This window comes from Furipterus horrens, unplaced genomic scaffold (assembly GCF_987537825.1).
Source record: "Furipterus horrens unplaced genomic scaffold, mFurHor1.1.pri manual_scaffold_7, whole genome shotgun sequence".
In the NCBI taxonomy this organism is placed as follows: domain Eukaryota; kingdom Metazoa; phylum Chordata; class Mammalia; order Chiroptera; family Furipteridae; genus Furipterus; species Furipterus horrens.
In genome coordinates, this window is record NW_028327177.1 from 117,577,340 (window position 1) to 117,593,117 (window position 15,778).

Genomic DNA, 15,778 nt, shown 5'->3' on the forward strand with positions numbered 1-15,778 from the left:
GTATATGCCTGTCTTGTCTATTATAAAATCTGCATCACCAACACCCAACTGTAAACTCTCCTCTGCATGATAGGGCAGAAGTCTGACACTACATTTTCCAGAACCCCTTTTCCCAAATGATTCAAGGGTAGCACAAGCCAATGAAGGACACTCCTGCAAGATTTAATAGCGAAAACGAGAACTAGTACTGTCTGATACCAACAGTGAGTAAATGCATGGGAAGACACAGGCATGAGGTTTGAAGCGGCTGCTGCGTGACAATCATCTGCTTTATCCAGACTCAATCCTGGACAGCAGATCCTCAAATAATGGCATTTCATTCAACATCACTTTGTTATAACATTGATGAGATGCCATAAGAACTTAACTGTTGATATCAATTAGCCTATGGTAAAAATGATTTCATTATAATACATTACTTTGTTCCAGGTCCAAAAGCCCATCAATGATGTTAAGCAAGGACTTACGATACAATGTCAATTTTCCAAAATAAATCCATAATTTCAATGGAATAACAGTTAAGTTCAACAGTTTCATATGGCAATTTGAAATTTAAAAAAAAGGTATACAGAATATCAAAGGATAAAAAGAGTCAATCTTGAAAAAAAATGAACTGCTTACCATATATAAAAATAAAATTCCAGGTGGGTCAAAAACTAAGTGGGTAAAGATACTGTAAATTTTTAGGAAAAAACAGAACAAGAGTATTTTCAGGAACTTGATGGATTTCTTACACAAGAAGGGAAACAACATAAAAGTATGATTATATTACAATTTAAAATTTCTGAAAAAAATCACAAACAAAATGAAAAGGTTAGCAACATATTAACATGTCTATATACCAAAACCAACAAAAAATTCATAGCATACACATACGCAATGACTGGGTTCTAAGGCTGGGGGAAACAAGCAATTTATACAAAAAAATCTCAATTGGTCAAAAAATATAAAAATTTAGTCCCTTTCACCAGGAACCTTGGAAATACAAATTAAAACAAAATACTACAGCACACCCATGAGTTGTAAAAACTTAAGTCAAACTGCAACAACTTATCAACAAGTATGAAAGAGGCAATATAATTGGTACGACACTTTGGAGAAAATAAAACTTACATAGTAAAGATGAACATGTGTACATATTCTATGACCCAGCAAGTCTACTTCCACACATCAACTTCCAGGAACTTTGATATGGACACAAGGAGACACACCAGAACTTCTACTAAAGCACTATTTGTAATAGCTGAAAACTAGAAACTACATAATTGCAGTATGTTAGGGGGATAAACTATGGTTTATTTGTATAAACCACAGCAATTATAACAAATGCATCAACATGGATAAATTTTTAAAATAATGCTACAAAAGACACATATACCATTTAAGTTCAGAAACACCAAAAATGACAGTATGTACTGTTTGACATTTTTATGGGAATGTAAATACATTGTAATAACACAAATTAATATTACATTAACTTCCAAGTTGGTTTACCTAGGGAAGAATGGGACTGAGGCCCTAGCTTTATATATAACTACTTTATTCTTTAGGCCCTGGCTGGTTTAGCTCAGTGGATTGAGCGTCGGCCTGCGAGCTAAGTGTCGCTGGTTCGATCTTCCAGTCAGGGCACATCAGAGAAGGAAAACTCTGACTCCAAAAAACCTCCGCTGCCTTGCGGCATACCTCTTCAGGGGAAAGGCTAAGGGAGTAAACCCCGACACAAAATCCGGAGCCGGAGTCCCTAAGGCGGTTTGACGTTGTAGTCAACACCGGCAACTCCTGCGGCGCACCTGAACCCAAGCTGTATCGACTCCGTCTTTCCCTTGGACCCTTCAGCTGCGAAGAGAGGGGGGGGTCTGCTGCATGGGCAACAGCAGACCCTCCATATCACCCTGCCCAGGCTCTGTAGCTTCAGCGTCATCGCAAGATGTCGATTCAACACGGGAGGAGACAGATACGATGTCACTCCCGAGTCGGACTGCACAGCCATTCTCGGCGGTGCAGATAGACTCTTAAGAAGCTACACCATCGTCTCTCGAGACGGACGGCTGCCGACGACTTTATTCTTTAAGAGACACAAAGGAAATATAGTAAAGTATTAACATCTATTTATTCCTGGTGACAGGTACTTAGGTTTCTACTAAATTTTATTTTCTCCTATGTGTCTAAAAATTTCAATCTAACTAAAAATCTTTTCAAGAAAGATCACTCTGTTTGACTTGAGTGTAGACGATGAACTGAAATGGGGGAAAGACTGAATAAGGGTAGAGTGAAAGTGTGAAGGAGAGAGAATTAGGACGGGAGAGTTCTTCACAGTTATGCAAGCCTGGTATGCCTATGAGTCATTTTCTTATCTTTAAGATCTCCTATATGGTTGAAATGTTTGTGCATATACACTAAGCCAAAGTAATAAATAAATAAATAAGTCTCCCGATGTCAGCTTGATTTGTAGGGCTATCTTATAAAATTAAAGTTCAATTATGCCACCTTCTAGTTAGTAAACTTAGCTACCTTTATACAAAATTTTTTAGTAAAAAATCAAAGCCAGAGAACCTCTATCCAGAACTCTTAATTCATAGTATTGTATGTCTGAATTACACAATCTACCAAAGACACATGCTTGTCAACTTGCACCAAACTTGTCACTTTTACTACTGTGTACCACAAAAAAACAGCAGCTTACAAACACAGTCTAAAATTTATCACCAGAAAATTTTTTACAGACAGGGGCCTCAACAGTTAGTCACTAACATTGGATCCAAACAGAATTATAGGCAGAAACACTGCAAATTCCAAAAAGAGATGAAAGAACAACTAAATAGTCAACCCTACTGAGTAACTATGTCCTCACAGATATAATTTGAATCTAAGAGCATCCTTTCATCAAAACTACTATTTCAGATGATTCTATTTTATATGTGTGCATGCATATGTATTCACACACACTCGTGATAATTTATAGGCAATGACAAACCAAACAGAGCCAGCTCTGATTAAGGAGGGAATGCAGGCCCAGAAGCTCACCAAGTCACCACTACGCTTCCTATCACAAACACTGCAGAAAAATCCCAGGACTCAGAAACACCACCTGAAAAGTACTGCTCTTAGACAATTACAAAAAACATCCTAAGCCCCAGCAGTCATTTGTATGTGTAGTTTTTAAAAAAATATTGAGGTAATACAACTTTTAAAATGGAATACTAGTTTCTTTCAGGATTGTTTGCTTACCAACATAAACTGCTTAAGAGACTTTACTGAAAAAGAAAAAGAAAAAAGAAATATAGAAGAAAAGAAGGGGAAAAAACATCCCCACTTTACTCTCGGCTCTAATGGTGCTTATACAGAGTTCTTTTTCAGTTTGTAATGCCAAGACCTTCAGAAATTCTACACACATCTTTTAATTACATTTGGGAAAAGGAAAAAATAGTTTGTTTCTGTTAACTCTGGGGTAGAGAAAAAATTTTCTTGTCTTTTGAGAATCATTCATTTTTTTAGAAGCCAAGATATAGGTACTATAACTTTGGCTGCCTGATTGATACAACACTCTCTGGGCATTGGTATCATTGAGTATAGTTCAACTGGTGATGAACACAACATCTATCCAGAAAGCATCCAGCCACGTAATGATAAATAGACATTTAATGAAGAAGACACAAGGTACAACTGGGCCTTTGCTTCCAGATCAAAACCATAGACCTACAATTCATTTCTGGTTATGACCTTCTGGGGAAAATCTGGTTCATTGGTAGTGGTTTGAACCAAGGCATTAGCAACTGCAGCACAATGTTTCTTCTGCTCTGATAGCAGAAGCCCCAGAATGAATTTTGCCACGAAACATTTCATGCCAAAAGCCTGCATCAAAATCTTGGACACAGTAGTTTTTAGAATCCCCAAACCAACTTCTCATTCTTGCACAATCTTTGTTGCTTGCAGCCCGTACATGTTCAACATTGTCAGGTGCTCCACTTGTTGCAGGCCTCCCAGAACGTGGATCACTTTCAACAGATTCTTGACTATCTTTGAAGCGTTTATGCCACACTTTTATTTGCACTACACCTATTGCATCATCCCCGAAAGACTTCTGAATCATCTGAATAGTTTCCACAGAGGAATGTTCAAGTGTTACACAAAATTTGATGCAGATTCGTTGCTCTACTCGCTCAGTCATTTTGAATGTGACAGCCACATAGTATAATACACATGCTCACTCCACTGACTAGTACAGCAAAGTCATCATTGTTCATGCATGCGCATTCCAGTCCACCCTTCTTGGCTGCCAGGTTACATAGATACCATGCAACTATATTATATTATCTTGTTATATTAACAATGGCTGGACTTTTTCAGGACAGACTTCATATTGATTTATTATCATTTTGTTTCTTTTCCTTTTAATCCTTTATAGAACCATTTTTCTTATTCTGTTTCTGCTCCTAACATTTGTCTTTTATTAGATGAAGTCAGATGCAAATAACTGTGATTTTTGACTTATGAACTACAAGGGTAACCAATCACTCTCTGGTGGTGACATGAAATGGTTATATTTTTGAGTTACATAGATCTAGAGTTAGCTCTGTTACCTTTAGTAAAGTCACTTAATCTCTCTGTAAAATAATGCTACTTACCTCAAATTCATATAAAGCACTCAGTACAGTTGAAGTTCTTAATAAACATATATCCCTTCCCCATCTTTCTCCTCCTTCCCTCCAACTGTCCCTGAGTAGCTGCTGGGTCCTTTGTCTTTAAGGACTGAAACAGAAGAGGAGAACTCAGGAGATTGGGGGGAAAAACCTTTCTAGATCACATCAGGGTGCCTCAGGAAATAACCAAGGGAGCAGTAAAGGGTTATGACAAAGAGGCCAGCACTCCAAACACTACTCAACCGGAAGAGCTCTACCTTTGCCATAAGATATTGGTATAACCACAGGCTTCATTTGCTAAAATGGATCTGGTGGCTTTTGAAATCCAAATTCTGAAAAATCACCACTGTTGACAATCCCACCTTTCCCCAATACAAATACATAGAACACAAAAACTGCACCTTCAAGTCACTGGGGTGGTCATCTTCAATAGTTCACTTCTTCCCTGTTAGAAGGTCTGACCAGGACACAACCCTCACGGCCACGTCTCATCTGTCAAAAGTGACCAGTACGGTACTGTTCAAGGCCCAATCGTTTGTGCTTTTGCAAAGGAGGATTTTTTGGAAAGCTACTGGGATGGCTCACGTAGAAAAAGGGTGGAATAACTAAATCATGGCAAGGAGCGGAATGCAGATAAGCAACAGGAACAACTGGAACCAGGTATACAAACAGCCGAGACACTTGCTTATAGCACAGTGGGCATCATTCTCCCTCGGTGCAGACCAGCTTCCTTCGAAGATGGCAAACAAGAACATGGACAGCTCTCAAGCACTACATCTTACCACCCCAGAGAGAAATGGTTCTCTTCTCTGGTTTTAGTTAAAAACTCCCAGGGAATTATGATTGGCCTCTGTGAAGAGAGGGGGATTAGGTGACCAAGTAGTGAAGGACTCTGGTAAGTCCTATTTGAACCACATGGTAAGTGACAGAGAGATGAAGAGATAGAACCCAAAAGTAAGGAAGTACTATTTCCATAAGACACAAACATGGTAGGTAGGCCAAACAGCATAATTATTATAGTGGGATAGTTTAAAAAAATAGGGGGGTGACAGCTTTGGAAATCAAAGAAATCTTGGTTAAAATCCTTATTCAGTCAGCCAGCAGTAAACTTTGGACAAATTATAATCTCCCAATTAGTTTCCTCATCTAAAAAATGAGAATAAAGTAAGATTTAGGGGGAAAAAACCCCTAAATCTCCTAGTATAATTCTAGTACACAACAGGCATAAAGACAGAAATGTTTTATTAGATCATGAATTCATTAAATCTCACTTTTTTCACCTGCAAATTTAGAAATAACTGAATGTTTACACACTTACTGTATTAAGTGTGTATAAAAGTTCTTGACATATAACAGGCATTCTTCTATAATGCAGAATTATAAAATTTCAGGGGACTCAAACCAACACTTGATTATCTGCAGGAAGAAGTATTTTATGCTACTTCTAAACTAGAAAAGTTCTTCCTGATAGTGAGCTGAAGTCACTTCCTGTAGTTTTCACCCACTAGTTCTTATTTTGACATGATAAAGTCCATTCTTGCTTCCCCATGGCAGGTCTCCAAATATCTGAGGCAACCAGGATGTCTCCCATCCCCCTATCCAGGTTAATTTTCCAAGTTACACATTCCTATTTGCCTTAATTATTCCATATAACATGCATTTATTGCCAGAAATGTAACAAATTCAGATGTGGAATAGTCAGAATTGAGGCCTCCTTGCACCAAACACTATACTTCTTTTTGTCTCATGTGCTGATATGCCAGCAAAATGTACAAACCCCGCCCCCCTTCCATCAATAATACACTACTGGAATTAGTTTTTTAGAAGAACAGGATCTTGCATTTCTCCCTATTCAATCTCCCTTTTGATTCATAACGATCATAGCAGTCTATCATGATCAATCATCTGTCATCTAAAGTCTTAATATTGATGTTCAATGATATTACTGGGTCCCTTCCTTCCAAGTTTAGGTAGGATTATACTTCCCTACTCACCCAGCACCTAACTTAGGGGTGGTCATATAATTTGCTTTAATCAATTAAACATGAGTTGAAGTGATGTGACAGAACCCTTTGAGGGCTGATAGACAATTCAGATTCCTTTTCTCGTACCACAAATACAAACTAACTCTTGATGATTAGTGCTTCACCTCCCCTGGAAAAAAATAACTCTTTAAATAATTTATTCTAGAATCTCACCTGAGAGCCACATCCAGCTCTACAATCTTCCTTCTTCCCCTTTCTGAAAAGTGGAGTAACCTTTCCCTGTCTCTAGTCTTCAGGCACCTCTCTCCTTAACTCCACAAGGCCTGAAAACATAAAAAGTTATTTAGAGAATTCATTTTCAAGTACCTATAACCCAAAAGATATAATCCACTTAAGAACAAATAATTGCTATTCTTATTCATCTCTGGATTTTATTTCCCTCATTTGATTAAATCTCACTATTTTGCTTAAACCCAAAGACCGACCTTTGATGAACATGGCCAGTCAGAGGAATCTTTTCCTTCAGATTTAATATTTGTCTTCCCACACAGAACTAGCTATTCTCAGTATCCTGTGCTATTTATTTGCTGCTTAAGATTTATTCAACATTTACCAAGGACCTACTATGTGTAAGACAACTGGTTGGTCTGGGACATGATCTCTGCCCTCATGGAATTTACAGTAAAATATGTCAACTGAATACTAGAGGAGTGGGTAAGAACAACAACAGAAGGGATCTTGAATGCCCTACTTAAGCAGCATAAAACAGTGCTTAAAAATATAAACTGAAATCAGTTGGTCTTGGGTTGAGATTCTGGTGTCATCTTCCTCATCTATAAAGCTAGAATAATTAACAGCAAAGGACTATTCAAAGAATTAAATCAGACAACAATTCAAGTAATGGACTTAGCTCTATTTAATACTAATATTATCCTGAATATAATGGTTAATAATTGAAAAAAACTGACACACTAATATAATTAATAATATTTATATTTTAGAAATATTCTTTGGATCTAGCAGCAAAAAATTCAAGGGTGAGTCTAACGTCCAGAAATACAGTTAAAAGGCTGTTGCAGTAATCAACGATTCAGGTAGATAAAAAGAATGAGAGAATCACCAACAAAGGGTTCAATCCTGGCTCTTGTTAATAATGGTATAATCTTGTAAAGTTAACATCCTCTCCAGGCCTCGGTTCTCTCATCTAAGATTTGACCTAGATGACTGAAGTTTATTTCCAGTGCACCACATCTTTTCAGTTACTTCACGTTTTATCTATGTCTGTTACAGGCATCCCTTATACAAATATCTTTATAGGCATCTTTTATACAAATATCTTTAACAACAGAAACAAAATCTCCAAAAAATAAGTAAATGCTAACAGCTACCTTCAAATGCAAGCATAAAACAAAAGGTATGCACAATGTCAATGACTGGAAGAAAACTGCATCTGTGATTAGGCTTTCTTGGAGACAGCAAAAAACAAACAAAACAAAACAAAAACCTGTTGTAAGTCTAGAAACTGCTGAGTTAAATTTTCTTTGCAATGTAGACTATCTTTACCAGTGTGCAAATAAAATCCCCAGAGATTTCTATAGAACAACATGAACAACTTTCTTTCAAGATATACTTTCCACAGCAAATCTCTGGATAAACAAATTTCTAAATCACCTAATAGCATTTTCTAGTTAATCTCTCCATCAGTTACAACTAATAAATGAAAAAAAAAAAAAAAAAAGGTATCCAAACTTGAAAGGAAATAAAATTATCTCTTTCACAGACAACATGATTTTATATGTAGAAAACCCTAAAGATTCCACTCATACAAAAATATTAGAATTCAAGCAAGTTATAAGATATAAAAATCCCACAAAAATCAGTTGCTTTTTTAATAGACTAATAACAATCAAAGAAGAAACTAGAAAGAAATTAAAGGCACAAATAATTGAAAAAATACTCTACGCTCATGACTTGAAAGATTTAATATTACTAAAGTGAACGTATTACATAGAGCGATCTAGAGTCAAAAAAAGTCCCTTTGTAAATTCCAATGTTTTTTACAGATTAAAAGTTTATACAGAATTTCAAGGAGCTATGGCTAGCAAAAACAATCTTGAAAAAAAAAAAAAAGAACTCGGAGGTTTCATATTTCCTGATTTCAAAACTTACTATAAAGCTACAGTAATCAAAACAGTGTAGAACTGGTATAAAGACATGTAGACTAATGGAATAGAACAGACTCCAGAAATAAAGCCTTGCATAGATGTACGACCAAATGATTTCAACAAGGGTGCCAAGATCATTCAATGAGAGACAGGAGTCTTTTCAATAAATGGTGTTAAAAGAGATGGATAGCGGCATGCCAAAGAATAAAGCTGGACCCTCACCTTATACCATATATAATAATTAACTCAAAATGGACTGAAGATCTAAATGCAAGAGATAAAACTAAAACTCTTACAGGAAAATAGCAGAAAAGCTTCATGACACTAGATTTGGCAATGATTTCTTCAATGTGACACCAAAAGCACAGGCAACAAAAGAAAAAATTAGCTGATCTTAATCAAAATTGAAAACTTTTGTGTGTCCTGGCTAGTGTGGCTCAGTGGATTGGACACAGGCCTGCAAACTCAAAATTCACCAGTTCAATTCCGTGTCAGGGCACATGCCTGGACTGCAGGCCAGCTTCCCAGTTGAGGACATGCGAGAGGCAACCAATTGATGTTTCTCCAGCACATCAATGTTTCTCGCCTTCTCTTTCTCCTTCCTTTCCTCTTTCTCTGAAAATAAATAAAATCTAAAAAAAAAAGAACTTATACAAAAGTTAAAAAAAAAAAAAAAAAAAAAAACACTTGTGCGTGAAAGGACACTACCAATGGAGTAAATAGGCAACCTACAGAATGTGAGAAAATTATTTGCAAATCATATATCTTATAAGGGATTTATATCTAGAATACATAAAGAACTCAGACAACTCAAAAACAGTGACAAAAGAAAACCTGATTTAAAAATGGGTAAAGGACTTAAACATTTCTACAAAGATAAACAAATGAAAATAAGATGATGAAAAGAATGCAAATCAAAACCACAAAATACCACTTCATACTCATTAGGCTGGCTATTATAAAAAGCAAAACAGATCTGGAATTACAATTATGTTGTAGGGAAATCATCCTGTATAACCAATTGAACATGAACTAGAGAGAAGCTTTATAACCAAGGACAGAAAGAAACCGTATCACCACCACGAGACTGGTAGGGAGTGCGGAGGAGCAGCAAGAGGGCTGGCTGGGCTCCCACTGGTGGCACCTGAAGTTCCGGAGGGGTATATTGGCAGCGGGCGGTTCCCCCTGAGGAAGTGTGGGGTCTAAACCTCAAGATGGGCTCCACAGTCTATGACACCAGAACCTGGAAAGAAACCCAAGTAACATCTGGCTGTAAAAGTAGTGGGCTATCTGCCAGAAAGAGATGGCTAGAAACACAGAGAACCCCTTAAAGGGCTGACATACAAAATTTTGTTTGCAACTTCTTACCCTGAACTCTGGCAGAGGAAAGTCGGAGTGGACTAGAGATGCATGAGGAGAGTCAGGGGTTGGCAGCTCTGGGGAGAGAACTGAAGGAACAGCTGCCAGGATCCCTGTGCTGAGTCATTCCCCATACCACAGAAGCTGTCTTGCTCAAGCAGAGGACTCCCCTCCAAGTGGCATCTGCCTGAGGGGAAGCAATAGCACCGCCCAAAGGAATCACTCTTGCCCCACCCTGTGAAGCTCAGGCCAGGCTACAGAGTGTAACTAGAGGTTGTTATCTCAGTGTAAAGTCTAATAACAAAGGCGGATCTTTGGCTGCTTTGAGGCGTCAGCTGACCCTCCCCTGGGCCTGGTGCCGGTAAAAAGCCAGCCTTGGTGCGCAGCCTGGTTCTTTCTGCACACAAACAGGCCCAGCAGAGGGAGCCACAAGGATCATGGGAATACCAGAAAAAGAAGAGTGAGCAAAGAATCGAGAACTTATTTGAACAAATAATGACCAAAAACTTCCCTAATCTGGTGAAGGAAAAAGACTCACAAGTCCAGGAAGCTCAGAGTCCCAAACATTTGGACACAAAGAGGACTACACTGAGTCAGATCATAATTAAAATGGCAGGGCTTAAAGTCAAAGAGATTCCTAAAAAACCCACAAGAGAAAAACAGTTGTTTACATAGAAGGGAGCACCAATTAAGACTGTCGTCTAATTTCTCAACAGAAACATTTCAGGCCAGAAAGGAGTGTCGTGAAATATTCAAGGTGATGAAAAGCAAGGACCAACAACCAAGGCTATCATTTAAAATCGAAGGTGAAATAAGCAGCTTCCCAGACAAGAAAAAAGCTAAAGGAGTTTGTTAACACCAAACCAGGACAGCAACAAATGTTAAAGGGCTTGCTTTAAGAAGAAAAAAAGAAAGGAAAAAAAACAAAAAACAGAGGAAAATAGCCTGACAATAAAATGGCACTAAATACATATCTAGCAATAATCAATGTAATTGTAAATCACTTAAATGCTCCAACCAAAAGACATAGGGTAGTTGACTGGATAAGAAAACAAAACCCATATATACACTGCTTCCAAAAGACCCATCTCAGATCAAAAGATACACATAGACTAAAAGTAAAGGGATGGAAAAAGATATTTCATGCAAATGAAAAGGAAAAAAGCTAGGGTGGTGATAATTATATCTGACAAGATAGGCTTTAAAACCAAGGCTATAGTAAGAGACAAAGAAGGACGGCACATAATGATAAAGGGAACAATCCAACAAGAGGATATAACCCTAGTAAACATTTATGTACCCAACCTAGGGACACTTAAATATGTGAAGCAAATCTTGATAGAAATAAAGGGAGATATCAACAGAAATACAGCCATAGTCAGGGATTTTAACATCCCACTGACTTCAATGGATAGATCTTCCAAAGAGAATATCAACAAGGAGACAGCAGCCTTAAATGACACACTAGATAAAATGGATTTAATTGATATCTTCAGGGCATTTCACCCCAAAGCAGCAGAATATACATACTTTTCAAGTGCACATGGAACACTTTCTAGGATAGATCATGTTAGCACACAAAACAAGTCTCCATAAATTTATGAGGACTGAAATCGTATCAAGCATCTTCTGTGACCACAATGCTATGAATCAATCACAAGAACAATGAAAAAGAAAAAATTTTTAAAAAGCAAAGACATGGAAGCTAAATAACATAGTATTCAACAATAAATGAGATAGCAATGAGATCAAAAAAGAAATCAAAAGATACCTTGAAACAAATGAAAATGAGGTCACAAGAATCCAAAACATGTGGGACACTGGGAAAGCAATCCTAAGAGGGAAATTGACAGCATTACAGGCTTATGTCAAAACAAACAAACAAACATGAAAAAGCTCAAATAAATAATATAACTTCACATTTAAAGGAACTTGGAAAAGAAAAACAAAGCCTAAAGTGAGTAGAAAGGAAAAATAAAGATCAGTGCAGAAATAAATGAAACAAAGTCTAAAAAAATAAAACAAAACAATACAAAAGAATAATGAATCCAAGAGCTGGTTCTTTAAAAAGGTAAACAAGATTGACAATACTTTAACCAGACTCACCAAGAAAAAAAGGCAGGACCCAAATAAATAAAATCAGAAAATAGAAGATGAGAAATAACAACTGACACCAAAGAAATACAAAGGATTGTGAGAAAATATTATGAATAACTATATGCCAACAAACTGGACAACCTAGATGAAATGGGTAAATTCCTAGAAACATACAAGCTTCCAAGACTAAATCAGGAAGAATCAGAGAATCTGAATAGACAGGTTACACCTAGTGAAATTGAAGCAGTAATCAAAGAATTCCCAACAAGTAAAAGCCCTGGACCATATGGCTTCACAGTTGAATTTTACAAAACATTCGGAGAAGAACTAACACCTCTCCTCAAACTATTTCAAACATTCAAGAGAAGGGAGGACTCCCAAACTCATTTATGAGGCCAGCATTGTCCTGATTCCAAAACCAGATAAAGACACTACAAAAAAAGTATAGGCCAATATTCCTGATGAACATAAACACTAAAATCCTCAACAAAATATTAGCAAACCAAATATAACAATGCCTCAAAAAAATCATCACTATGATCAAGGGGGACTTATTCTGGGAATGCAAAGTTGTTACAACATTAACAAATCAATAAATGTTATTTATTTTACCATATAAGCAAAATGAAGAATAAAGGCCACATGATCATATCAACAGATGCAGAAAGAGCATCTGATAAGATCCAGCATCCATTTATGATAAACTCTCAGCAAAGTGGGAATAGAGGGAACATACCTAATCAAAATAAAGGCCATGTATGGCAAACCTACTGCTAGCATCATATTCAATGGGCAAAAACTACAAGTGTTGCCCTTCAGATAGGGAATAAGACTGGGATATCCGCTTTCACCTCTTATTCAACACAGCACTGAAAGTCCTAGCCACAGCAGTCAGACAAGAAATAAAAGGCATCTGAATTGGAAAGGAAGAAGTAAAACTGTCTTTATTTGTACATAACATGATACTGTACATAGAGGACCCAAAATAACTCACCAAAATCTACTAGAATTCATAAATAAATTCAGCAAAGTAGCAGGACAAAATAGTATGCAAATTAAGAAAACAATCCCATTCACACTTCCTTCAAAAAGAATAATATTCCCAGTCAGGGCACATGACTAGGTTGCACATCAGGTCTCCAGCTGGGGGTACAAGTGAGAGGCAACCACACAGTGATGCTTCTCTCCCTGTCTTTCTCCTTTCCCCTCTAAAAATAAATAAATAAATAATTTAAATATATATATATATATATATATATATATATATATATATACCTAGAAATAAATCTAACCAAGGATGTGAAAGACCTGCACTCAGAAAATATAAGACACTAAAGAAAGAAACTGAAGAAGATACAAATAAGTGGAAGTGTATATACCGTGTTCAGGGATAGGGAGAATTAACATAATTAAAATGTTCATACCACCAAAAGCAATCTATAGATTCAACACAATTCATATCCAGATTCAATGACATATTTCACAGAACTAGAGCAAATTATTTCAAAAATTTATATGGAATCACAAAAGGCCCTGCATAGCAACAACGATCCTGAGAAAGAAGAACAAAGTTGGAGGAATCACACTACCTATTATCAAACTATATACTACTAGGCCATAGTAATTAAAGCAGCATGGTACTGGCATAAAAACAGATACTTAGATCAGTGGAACAGAATAGACAGACCAGAAATAAACCCATGCCTTTACAGTCAATTAATAGTCGACAGAGGAAGCAAGCACATACAATGGGCTAAAGAAAGTTCATGCAATAAATGGTGTTGGGGAAACTAGACAGGTATATGCAGAAAAATTAAACTAGACCACCTTCTTACACCACACACAAGAATAAATTCAAAAAGGACTAAGACTTCTATGTTAGACCTGAAACCATAAAAATCAGAGAAGAAACACAGGCAGCAAAATCTCGGACATTGCTTGCAGCAACATTTTATTGGCTATATCTACCCTGGTAAGGGAAACGAAAGAAAAAATAAACAAATGGGACTACATCAAACTAAATTTTGCATAGCAAAGGAAAACATGAACAAAATAAAAAGACAATCCACAGAATGGGAGAACATATATGTGATACATCTGATAAGGGGTTAATAGCCAAAATTTACAAAGAACTTACAAAACTCACAGCAAAAATCAAACTACCCAAATAAAAAATGTGCAAAGGACCTGAATAGACACTTCTCCAAAGAGGACATACAGATGGCCAATAGACATATGAAAAGATGCTCAACGTCACTGATCATCAGAGAAATGCAAATTAAAACCACAATGAAATATCAAACCTGTCAGAATGGCTATCATCAATAAATCAACAAACAACAAGTGCTGGTGAAAGGGGAACCCTTTTGTACTGTTGGTGGGAATGCAGACTGGTGCAGCCACTGTGGAAAGCAGTATGGAGTTACTTCAAAAAATTAAAAATGGAACTGCCTTTTAGCCCAGGGATCCCACTTCTGGGAATATATACCAAGGAATGTGAAACACTAATTGGAAAGAACATAAGCACCCGTATGTTCACTGCAGCATTATTTACAATCACCAAGATATGGAAGCAGCCCAAGTGCCCAACAGTAGATGAGTGGATAAAACAACTATGGGACATTTACACAATGGAATCCTACTCAGCTATATAGAAGAAGAAAAATTTTACCCTTTGCAACAGTACAGATGTACCTGGAAAACATTATGCTAAGTGAAATAAGCCAGTCAGAGAAAGATAAATACCATATGATTTCACTCATATATAGAATCTAATGAACAAACTGAACTAAGGAAAAATCGGGACAGATTCATAAATGAATAGCAGGATGACAGCAGGACAAGTGTGGTGATTGCTGAGGGGCAGGGGTATAAGGGGACTAAATGGTAACGGAAAAAAAATACAATAAAGATAAATCAAAAAAATAAGATAATAAATATAAAATACCTAGCAAAAATAAAAATAAATTTAAAAAAACAGAAAATAAAAAATGTTAGGATGAAGAGAAATTAAAATTCTGTGCATTGTTGGTGAGACTGCAAAATGGTACAGCCATTAAACACAGAATGAACATATGATCCCACAATTGCATTTCTGGGACATATTCCCAGAAGAACTGAAAGCAGGGACTCAAACAGAAACAGATATTACTATACATACATTCATAGCAGTGTTATTTGCAAGAGAGAAAAGTGTCCATGAACGGATTAACGGATAAACATATATGGCATTTACATATATTGAAATATTATTCAGCCTTAAAAAGGAAGGATAGTTTGTCACATGCTACAACATGGATGAACCTTTAAGACATTATGCTAAGCAATTAAGTCAATCACAAAAGGACAAAGAGCCAAGACAGGTGTGGCTTGGATGGCTGGGCATCGGCCCACAATGCAAAAGGTCACAGGTTCCATACCCAGTCAGGGCACATGCCTACGTTGGAGGTTTGGTCCCCTGCCGGGGCGTGTGCAAGAGACAACCAACAGATGTTTCTCACATTGATGTTACTCCCCTCTCTTTCTCTCTCCT

At 36.9% G+C, this 15,778-nt stretch overlaps 1 protein-coding gene across 3 annotated transcripts in view; it reads right to left on the reverse strand.

Moving 5' to 3' along the window:
* ANKRD28 (ankyrin repeat domain 28) overlaps positions 1-15,778 on the reverse strand; it is a 180,851-nt gene that overhangs the window by 141,067 nt on the left and 24,006 nt on the right. Inside the window, exon 2 of one of the 3 annotated variants that reach the window (XM_090284363.1) lies at positions 6,839-6,948. The exons of the other annotated variants lie outside the window; for them this stretch is intronic. The gene's annotated coding sequence lies outside the window, so the exon portion shown is untranslated. The remainder of the gene's footprint in view (positions 1-6,838; positions 6,949-15,778) is intronic. 3 annotated transcript variants of the gene reach the window in all.